Genomic DNA, 12093 nt, shown 5'->3' on the forward strand with positions numbered 1-12093 from the left:
GTAGTAGGGGCTGGAGCCTGAGATTATGCATCTTAAACAAACTCCCAGGTGATGCGGATTCCTTCCCCACCCCCTTACCCAGATTTGAACCATTCTGTAAGTGCCCCAGTCATGGCCTACTGGATACCTCTGTCCCTTTCCTCTGTTCCTTCTTGAGTAATCTTTATTGTTCTCTCCTCTAGCTAGCCAGTTCACGAGGTTAGGCATGAGGGTGGAGGGAGAAACTTAGGTTCTAAGTTCTTGCTGGTTGCTTCCGTATGTGTGATATAGGTCTGGTTACTAATCTTCTATTTCTTCACTGCTAAACTAGATGTAATAATAACTATCCTTTCACGTGGAATTATTGTGTGGTTCAGATGTCATAAAGTTGTGAAAGGACCCTGAAGACTTCACAGTGTTGTATACATGTTAAGTTATTAAAGTAAACATTCAGGTATTAACTGGCCATTTTGTGAAATAAATGTATAATAGTAATAATAGGTATGGGTAAAATTTATGCAACTTTTACCAGGTATTGTGTTTATTAGCTCCCCTTTACAAATGAAGAAACTGAAGCACAGATTAGGTTTCTATCCTAAGTGATAGGAGGAGAATTTGAATTCATATGCTTAATTTAAGAATATTTATTTCATAGAGTAACATGTTTTATATTTCTACTTTAAATGTCATCTGAATCTAACTTATTTCTCCTATTTCATTTTTTTAGAAGCCAGGGTACAAGAATAGTAGGAAACATTCCCATTTACCTAAGGGGAAGTCATAATATCCAGGGAGGTCCAAGAAGAAAAGCCCCAGAGAAACCAATTTGAGTTACCTTAATCTAAACAAGCTTCAGTATAAAGGTTTGATGGAACATTACTGCTGTGGATTAACAGAGCACAATAGACTGGAAAAATTTGAGGTCAGAGTTCTTAACTTTTTTGTGCCTCAAACCACTTTGACAATCTGATAAAACCACCTACCATTTTCAGAATAATGTTTTATACATGTATAAAATGAAATTCATTGTATTATATATAAAGACAAACATGTGAAATACAGTTATCAAAAAATTAAGGAAAAACAAACTTGTGAACATGTGCTTTATTTAAAGTAAACATATGCTTTATTAACAGTAAGGAAGATCTAGTGGGGGGGTCTGATGAAGACCAAAGTTTTGAAATAATAATGAACTTAAATGACATTTCCAGAGTTTGCAAGAATTGTAATGTAATATAAAGTATCTGAACTATCTATTGGTAATACAAAAGTAGGTACAGCTAATATTATTGTTGAAGGAATACAAAATTTTTAGGCATAAGTAAAAGTGTAATTTTTTTCCCACCCAAGCTCACACATGCCCTCATTCCCTCATTTTTATCCATGAACTGCATGTTTAAAAAGCTTAGGTTAAGTCTTGAAATCAGATTTGTGAAATTTTAACGTACAATTCTAACTGATATTCCTAACTATAGTGATTCATCAGGAAAAGTTTAATTACAACCAGTATACTTTAAGAAGGTATTGAAGTGTGTGATATATTGAGGCAACAGTTTTATCGCATTTGTTGATTTTTCCCTCTATTTTGGGGTAACTATGAAGGTACTCTATGGAAAATTGAAGTATTCAGAATGATTCATTTTCCAAGCATTCTGGTTGTTTTAGGTTTTATTATATTCACATTCATTAATTACATGCCTTTGTAGATAAGGTGTGAAAGAATTACAAAATGAAAATCAAGGATGAAAGAAATTCAGATACTGTATGTTTAAGTTTTTAAATAGGTTTTAACAATTGTTGAAGTACTTATTATGTGCTGGCTCATTTAATTCATTGTCTCATCATCCCTGATATACAGATGAAAACTCAGGGCTATACAACTAGTAAAGAGCAGAGCTAGATTTTAAACTGAAGTAGTCAGACCTTAAAGCTTACACTCTTAAGCCCTAAGCTGTTTGTTTTTAGCTCTCCAGTTATTAGTCAATATTAAATTTCCCTTTAGTGCAAAACATACCTGCTTGCTACCTCAAATTGTTAATGTTCTTACTATTGCAGGTAAAATTCTCCCGGTGACTAAAAGGGATTTTCCAAAACCTACTTTTTTAATATTAATTATATCCAATTCTTCCATTAAATAAGTAGAATACTAGTTAGGGCTGGAAAATAGATTTTGTTCTACAGAAATTTTTATTGTAATGGAGTTTTGCTAAAACGATGAAATCTGCTGGGCCTGGTGGTGCACACCTGCAATCCCAGCGGCTTGGAAGGCTGAGGCAGGAGGATCATGAGTTCAAAGCCAGCTTCAGCAACTTCATGAGGCCCTAAGCAACTCAGCAAAGACCCTGTCTTTAAATAAAATACAAAAGAGGGCTGGGGATGTGCCTCAGTGGTTAAGAGCCTCCTGGGTTCAATCCCCAGTAAAAAAAAAAAACAAAAAACAAACAAAAAAACACATCAAATCTGCCCATGCCTTTTCCTGTTCTCCAAACGTACTTTCACATTTGCAATCTAAACTTTTATGTTTTGCATAACATACATATGTGATGCTGTTGTAAAATGTGTATATACATCTGAAGTAACATTGTGTGTGTGTGTATATTTTCCCCCAGTACTGATTATTAAACCCAGGGCCTTACAAATGCTTGGAAAGCATTTTACCACTGAACTACATCTCCACCCTTTTTTTTTTTTAATATTTTTAGTCATACATGGACACAATATTTTTATTTTGTTTATTCATTTTTATGTGGTGCTGAGGATTGAACCCAGTGCCTCACATGTGCAAGACAAGCGCTCTGCCACGGAGCCACAACCCCAGCCTATCCACCCTTTTTAATTTTGACACAGTCTCACCAAGTTGCCCAGGCTGAATTTGAATCTGCCTCAGCTTCCTGAGTTGCTGGGATTACAGGCATGTGCAACTGAATGCTGCTTCCCAGCAGCTTTTTGATGGCTTATGATAGAGCAGGCTATGATTAGCTTAAATTTTTAAATAGTTCACATATCTAGTGATGTAGATAACCCACTTTACAGTTGCAAATAAAAATATTTTCATTATTTGATTTATTTGAATTATAAGGGTAGAAATGGGTCTATCTGAAAAAAAAAAGAGTCATGTTTTTATCTTGAAATCTGGAATATGCTAAAAGTTTCTGTTTTAAATACTGAAAGAAACATTTATATTCAGAAATCTGTGAAGTTAAAAAGTATTGAAAAGACAAAAGCAGTCCTCTCTAAGAATGTTAAATTGAAGTCTGATAAACTTTCTAATTATAATAGATCAGATTTTTCTTGCATGAGTTGACATAAAATATGAGAAAAATATAAAAGATAAAATTACCCCCATGAACTTGGCAAATAATAATCTGGATAGAAAATGTCAGTGTCCTGATATGTGAGTTCTTCAGTGAGGCCATGTTATTATAATAACTTGAGTAGAGGAGTTCATTTAAATATACTTCTGAATAAATATATTTAATATAGATCAGTACTGTGTGTGTACTTACTAATGTTCTATGTTTACTTGTATCTTTGTAAAAATCTGTCACAGAATTTTATAATTTGCCAAGGATGCTGGGTCTAATACAATATATACCCCATTTTATCAGTTTAATTAATTGAAAATGCTATGGTCAAGACTAATATTCAGAATGTACATTTAGATATTTTTTTGGAATAGGTATTTGGAACCCAACCAAATATTACTTCACATTGTTTTCATTAAAAAAGAGGTAATTTTTATGTTTGCTGGTCCAGAATCTGATTTTTATTAATGGGGTTTAAGAAAAATGTACTTTCATGCTAAGAACATCATTTTTACCTAAATGGATAGGTTTTGTAGCATATAAAGAATGATGATGATCAAGTCTTTGGCATAAAAATAAATTACCACATTCTTTTTATATAAAAACTTACCTTCACTAATGTTCAGAGTATTACTAGTTATCTTATCCCAAAAGTAGAAATAACCCAAATGTCTATCAACTGATGAATGGTTAAACTGTGATATATATAAGACAGAATAGTATTAATAAGAAGGAACAAAATACCAACACGTTATATGTATCCTGAAACTTGAAAACTTTCTGCTGAGTGAAAAAGCAGACACAAAAGCCGAGCACAATGGCACACACCTGTAATCCCAGTGGCTTGGAAGGCTAAGACCAGAGGATTGCAAGTTCAAGGCAGTCTCAGCAAAGTAGAGGCACTTAGTAACTCAGTGAGACCTTGTCTCTAAATAAAATACAAAATAGGGATGGGGATATGGGGATGTGACTCAATGATTAAGTGCCCCTGAGTTCAATCCCCAGTACCAAAAAAGAAAAAAAAGCAGACACAAAAGGCCACATATTGACATATTGTATGATTAATGAAATGATCAGAAGCAGCAAATCCATAAGGACAGAAGCTGGATGTTTCATTGCCAGGAACTAGAAGCAGGGGGAATGAAGAATGAATACCAATGAGTATAAGGTTATTTGCTGGAGGGTGATGAAAATTCTAAAATTAGATAATAATGATGGTTCTTTAGCTTTGTTATACACTAAAATCCATTGAATTTTATACTTTAAAAGAGTTAATTTTATGTATATGAATTATCTCAGTATAGATGTTTCTCTTAAAAAGTAATTTAAATTAGAATCAAAATATGAAATCAACCTGGAAGCTTAGTAAATATTTTCAGTATTTCATAATATGAAATAAATGAGATGCAGCATTCTTGTAACACAGAAAAAGTGAAAAATTAACTTGAGGGTTTACCTCAGTAAAACAATATAATTTTACATTTGATTTTCATAAGCATTTGCTGTCAAACAGTCTTTAATTTGGAACTATTTTATCAATATTACTTCCTTAATAAAACATAATGACTAAAAATTAATTTTTATGTTTGTGTATGCACGTGAATACTGGCATCAAACCCAGAGCCTAGTGAGTGCCAGGTAATCATTCTACCACTGAGCTACACCCCCTAGTGAAATTAACTTTTAAATAGTGTTGTATTTCATTGGATATAAATGTTCATAGTTATGACCAGAAACAGTATATTCAATTTTGGCATACTCTAAATATAAAAGTTTCCTTAAAAAAGAAAAATAGGGAGGTTCTCATGAAAATCAAAGAGAGACCAGAAGAGGAAAGGAACCAAGGGGATATGGAGTAGGGGAGGGAAAGGAGAAATACTGGGGAATAGTTGACCAAATTATATTGTTATATTGTGTGCATGTATGAATGTATAAAGAATCTCGCTATTATATTTAATTATAATGTACCAATAAAAAATATGGAAGAAGTTGTTCCTTATAATTTCACATGAAATTAGGTTAAAAATCAGGAAAAATCATCTATTTGGAGGGTTGGGTATTTAGCTAATAATAATATAAATTAAAATTACTTCTAAACCATAATAAAGGTCTTCAATAATGATACAAAAAAACTAAAGTAAACAGATAATATTTTTTTGAACCAGAAGGGATCAATATGTTACCAATCTTTGATTTATTATTTAGATAATTGTGGGAATTCTTAAATAAGATAGTGATGATAAATCTAAAATTTATTAAACTTTAGGAATGATTATGGCAATGCTGTACATAGTGGTTCTATAGAATCAGATGATATCTAAATGACTTAAAGGAGCCATTTAAGTGTGGTTTTTATTTTGATATAGCCACCCTTGGTACCCACAGGGAAGTAATTTCAGGACACCCATTCCTTACCAAAAGCCTTGTATGCTCAAGTATCTTATATAAAATGGCATAGTGTCTGTATCTAATCTACCCATGCCCTCCAATGTACTGTGTGTGTGTGTGTGTGTGTGTGTGTGTGCGCGCGCGCGCACGTTGCTAGGGATTGAACCCAGGGCCTTGTGCATGCAAGGCAAGCACTCTACAACTGATCTATATATATCCCTAATCCTCCAGTCTACTTTAAATGGTCTCTAGATGATGATAATACCTAAGACCATATAAATGTTGTAAATAGTTGTTACACTGTAACTGGAGATCAAGCTAAGTGAACTAAGCCAGAATCAGAAAGTCAAGGGTCACATGTTTTCTCTCATTGAGGAAGCTAGAGCAAAGTAAGGAAATATGACCAATGGGGCAGTGGTGGGAGACCACAAAAATGAGGGCAGATCAGTGTGGAATAGAGGAAAAGGCTGAGGTAGGGAGAGGAGGACCAGGGAAAGGGAAGGAATGCTAAATGAAATTGACAAAATTATGCTATGTACATGTATGAATATATACATTGAATTCCACCTTTATGTATACCTATAAAGCATAAATTTAAACAATAAATAAATAGAAAAAGATCAATAGAATAAAGAAAGATAATATGGAGGGAGGAGAGAATGGGAAGAGGAAGCATTGAGGACTGAAACGGAGCAAATCATATTTCATGCATGTACTATTATGTGAAAATGAACCCCACTATTATGTATAACTATAATGCACTAATAAAAAACATTTAAACATTTGTAGGTGTTCAGTACGGATGCAGTTTTAAAATTTTTTTTGGATTTGCAGTTGACTCTGAATGCAGAGGATGACTGTACTATGTAGCACCTGTTGAAGATTCTATCATTGCACAAAAACAGTGAAACACGTGGCATTAAAAGAAAGAATGAGGGCTGGGGATATTGCTCAGTTGGTAGTGCTTGTCTCTCATGCACAAAGCCCTGGGTTCAATCCCCAGCACCACAAAAGAAAAGGAAGAAAAAAGAATGAAAGTCATTGAGAAACATTCCTCTACGTCCAAAAGAAGTGCTTATTTCCAGAATTTGGTTCATTTGGTGATGAAGAAGCCTGACAATATCAGCAATACTCTATCATCAATGGATGTTAAATTTCAAATCTCAAAGTTAACAAGTAGTTTGGTAATGGAATAGAATGATGGATTCCCTGTCTTACAAAAAGACCCATATAAAAAAGAAGAGTTCTCCACGCCTCATAGTGCTGGAAGTTTGATGCTTCAGGAGAAATTCAGACAAAAAATCCAAACGTTTTTAGACATTCATTTGTATGCATTTAGTTTTCCTTATACTTTCTGTTCTGCACTAATGGAGAAACAGGGAAGATTATTTTGGGGCATTTTGGAGGTAGGACTAAGTGTCTACCCCTGGATTGAATAGGGCTATAATTAAGGACAAAAGAGAGCTGGAGAGAGAAAGAAGTGGGAATGCAAATGTTAAAAGCAAATTTAAAGTGTTCTTAAAGTAAGTCCTGTGAACCAAGAATGAGGAGGAAGGCTTTTTCTCTTTTTCCTTGTCATGAGTATTCCTTATCTTATTATAAATATGTGTGTGTGTATGTATGTGTGCATGTGTATAGGTTAAGCAAATATCTGTTTTCTCATGCAGTTATGTAACAAGATGTTTTAACTATATCAATATTTAAGTATTATTAATTTTTCATCATAGTATTTAATGCCAGAAGAAAAGTTAAGTACTGGGCTGGGGATGTGGCTCAAGTGGTAGCGCGCTCGTCTGGCATGCGTGCGGCCCGGGTTCGATCCTCAGCACCACATACAAACAAAGATGTTGTGTCTGCCGAAAACTAAAAAAATAAATAAATATATATAAAAAAAAGAAAAGTTAAGTAGTACTCACACTTCACATCCTCTGCTGAAGGGGTTAGTCTATTTTCAGAAGAATGACAGACAGTTGCTTATCACATCAGGCAAAATTATGACCTTATTGTGTGTTAGTGTGTTTATATATATGCATATATCTGTATATATGTGTGTGTGTGTGTGTGTGTGCTTGTGGGTGGGTGGTTATAGATAGACACAATACCTTTTATTCATTTTATGTGGTGCTGAGGATTGAACCTAGTCCCTCATGCATGCTAGGCAAGCGTTCTACTACTGAGTCGCAACCCAAGACCTTATTGTCTTTATTTGAAGATTATGTATAGTTTAAGGAGATTCATATGGGTAACAAGTTGACATCAAGTGGACTTGTGGTTAACTTATGTGTTAACTTGATTGGGCCTAGGGATTCCCCAGATGGCTGATAATATATGGTTTCTGGATGTACCCATGAGTTTTTCTGGGATAGATTAGCTTTTGAGTCAGTGGACTAAGCGAGTAAATAAGATTATCTTCAACAATGTGAGTGAGCTTTATTCAATGCCTTGAGGGTCTACACAAAACAAAATGGCACAGGAAGGGTGAATTTACTTCCTGTTTGAGGTACAACATCTGCCCTCAGACATCACCATTTCTAGTACTCTGACCACTGGGTTCAAACTGTGACTTGCAGCATTGCTCCCTCCCCCTCCCGTTCTCAGGCCTTTGGACTTTTATCAATATACCACTGACTTTCATTCTTCATTTTGCAGATAAAAGATGTGGGACTTCAGGGCCTCCAATGTGAGCCAATTCCATTGTTTCTGTTTTCTCGGAAAACCCTTATTAAAACACTCCTCATCACTATAAGGTCTCCTGCCTGTAAAACACACAGAATTCCAGCTAACACCATTATATTTGTTCAGTTTAATGTGACTTTATTGGCCTTCCTATACTTGCTAGCTTGAAATTTAGTTACTGTAACATTGTTCTATTCATGGTAACATGATAACATATTTTTAAACAATCTTGCTTTCTTTTTTTGAGAGAGAGAGAGAGAATTTTTTAAATATTTTTTAGTTTCCGGTGGACACAACATCTTTGTTTGTATGTGGTGCTGAGGATCGAACCTGGGCCGCACGCATGCGAGCGTGCTACCGCTTGAGCCACATCCCCAACCCTAAAAATATTTATTCTTAAGTTTAGGTGGATAATTTTATTTTACATTTAAGTGGTGCTGAGGATCGAACCCAGTGCCTCATGCATGCTAGGCGAGCGCTCTACCACTGAGCCACAACCCCAGCCCCAGTCTTGCTTTTGATGTAAAGTAGCATAAAGAGATTGTCATTCACATTGTTAATCAGTGATGTTTAGGTCTGAGTAGGTTGTGTGGGGGTCTAAGTCAAAGAATGTTAATGCAATAGAGATTTCTGGGTTTGAGGCTGCAGCTCAGTGTCAGCACTTGTGTAGCATGTGTGAGGCACTGGGTTCAATCCTTAGCACCACATAAAAAACAATGAAAAACATAAAGGTATGCTGTCCATCTACAACTACCAAAAAAACAAACAAAACAACAACAAAAAACTACTCCCATTTCACTAAACACGTATTTTAAAAAAATGTAATGACTATTATGTGCTAGGCACTCTCCTAGGTACTGAAGATACATAGTTGAAAAACCCAGATAACATCTATAAGAAATTCTTATAAGTAGGAAGACCAGTAAGCATCTGACAACACAATGGATTGTTTTTAAGGACATAAATGTGTGTATAGAGCTGTATTATTGTATCTAACTTAGCTGCGGTTGGTCCGGGAAAGTTTCTTGAAGAAGAGAGTTTATTAAAATGAGTGTGAAAAAAACAAGCTGAGGCAAAGGTGGGGGGAAAAAAAAGAAAAGAAAAAGGAAGACTCCTAGGTGGAGGGAACAACATGCAAAGTCTCAGAGATGACCTGGAAAGTTTGGGAAACCACAAGTACACGGGCGCATGTGTGTGGGGGTGAGAGAGAGAGAGAGAGAGAGAAATAAGAGGACAGGAGAGGACTAGGGTTGTGGCCTAGTGATAGAGCATTTGCCTACCATGTGTGAGGCACTGGGTTCGATTCTCAGCATCGCATATGAATAAATGAATAAAATAAAGGTCCATCAACAGCTAAAAAATACTAAAAAAAGAGGACATGAGAAAAGATGAGAAGAACAAAGACAGTTAAAAGATACAACTATATACTTTTATTCTGAAATGGAAAGAATGGGGAAATTGAATTTATAAAAATGACTTGATCAGATTTTTATTCACAAAAAACTATAATAGCAATAAGGGTGTATCAAAATTGTATGTAAGGGTAGAGATTAGAGGTAAGGAGAACAGTTAAGGTGCTAATGAAATAATCCAGATGAGATATGATTGTGAAAAAGAGCTAAGATACTTGCCCTAAGAAAAATTAGTTACTGAATAGTACTTGCCTAAAAGCATTTTTTTAGAATTTCCTCTCCATGCATATAACAAAATCATAATAAAGTATACCATTCTAATATAAATAACTTAAAACGTAAATGTGTGAATTCCCTGTGCACTTAGCTCTTAAAGAACTATGAAACTAAAGTTTACCTATTACATATTAGACATAGAACAATGTAAGCTAATAAAATATCTATGTACTATATGATTTTAATTTTTTGCAAATTAAATTGCTTCTTGAAACAAATACAGGCAAACTACCTAAATAAGTTATTTTTTAAATTTGTCACATCTATACTAATTGCTATGTTCCATATGACAATTGTCCCAGAACCATTAGGACACCTTTTTCATTCTTTGATGTCATTTGGTTTTCACATGGCAGAAATTCTACCCAGAATATTTTTTATCTAATTTTCCCAAGACAAAGTACTATTAAGTGCTGCCAACAGATCATAAACCTAAATACTGCATAGAATCTGAAATCACAGAGTATCTAGTTATAACTTTATAGGAATTACTATAGATTACTGATATAAATCACAAAACAAAAAAGTAGAGTATCTAGTTTTGGAAATACTGATCAAGATAGAGGTTACTAAAATTCTTTTGTCATATACCTGAAGTGAAATTTGTTAAGACCTTTTGACTCTTTGAGTACTCAAGTCAAGAAACACTAAGCAGGTAAGACAGATAAAGCAGTAAATCTTATTCTAGAGTTGAAAGTGAAAGAAGAAAGCCTTTAAGTGCATTTTTTTTTCTTTTGGTACTGGGTGATTGAACCCAGGGGTGCTTAACCACTGAGCCACATCCCCGGTTTTTATTTTTTATTTTGAGACAAGGGGTCTCATTAAGTTACTTAGGGCCTTGCTAAGTTGCTGAGGTGGGTCTCCAAGTTGTGATCCTCATGTCTCAGCCTCCAGAGTTGCTGGGATTCCAGGTGTGTACCTCCCTGCCTGGTCCTTTAAATGCATTTCATAATATTTGTATATTAGAGTATACTTATTAAAAACTTCACTATAAAACAGTATGCTGTGTTATATAAGCAACAGCTTCATAACATCTCATGTTTACCACCTCTCTTTTGTTTGGTAATGGGGATTGAACCTAGGGATGCTTTACCACTGAGTACATCCCCAGTTTATTTTTATTTTTATTTTGAGATGAGTCATACTAAGTTGCTGAGTCTGGATGTGAATTTATATTCCTTGCTTCTGCCTCCCCAATATCTGGGATTACAGGCATGTACCACTATGCCCAATTTACCACATCTCTTGATCAAATCAAGAGGCAGCATTGATTGATTGGCTTCTACCATATAGGTTTGTGTAAGTTCACTCTATGATGTCCACACAGAGGAAATTACTTAATGGCCTATTTCTCAGATTATGTCCCCATTGTTAAGCCATGCAAAATTGTGTATTTTAAAGAAAAATTGGAATGTGGAAGCCAAAAGTCTAAAATAGGTCATACCAGACTAAAATCTGGCAGGGCTGCATTCCTTTCTGGAGGTCTTAGGACAGAATTATGTTCTTACCCTTCCCAGCTTCTAGATGCTATCTCATTCTTTGTCTTGTGAACACTGTCTTTATAGCCAACAATGATTGATTGAGTCTTCCTTACATCTCATCATTCTGACACACTCTTTGCCTCCTCTTTCTTTTAAGATCCTTTGTTGATTACATTAGATCCACCTGGATAAACCAGGATACTCGCCTCAACTCAAGCTTCTTTGTCACATATAGATCTTTGATGTGTGTGTATTATAAACAGGATTCCTTTGTCAGTATTTATTTACAGGAAATACAGATTAAAGGCCAACAGCAGCCATAAAAGAGTTTTAAAATTAATAAAGTCATAACAAGGCAATATGAAAGTGGAGAAGTATGAAAAATGCATGAACTACTTTACTGTGACATAGCATAATGGTTGACTATATAAATCTGAGTCCTTAATTTATTCTATCATTAGTTAGCAGAACCAGCTCAATTTGTATTGGCTAGTCCCCACATCACTTCCAAAACTCAGAGAATAGACAGTGGTGAGCTAGGACTGGCTTATAAGTACCAATTTCAAAAATTTAGGA

This window comes from Urocitellus parryii, chromosome 10 (assembly GCF_045843805.1).
Source record: "Urocitellus parryii isolate mUroPar1 chromosome 10, mUroPar1.hap1, whole genome shotgun sequence".
NCBI classification, from domain to species: domain Eukaryota; kingdom Metazoa; phylum Chordata; class Mammalia; order Rodentia; family Sciuridae; genus Urocitellus; species Urocitellus parryii.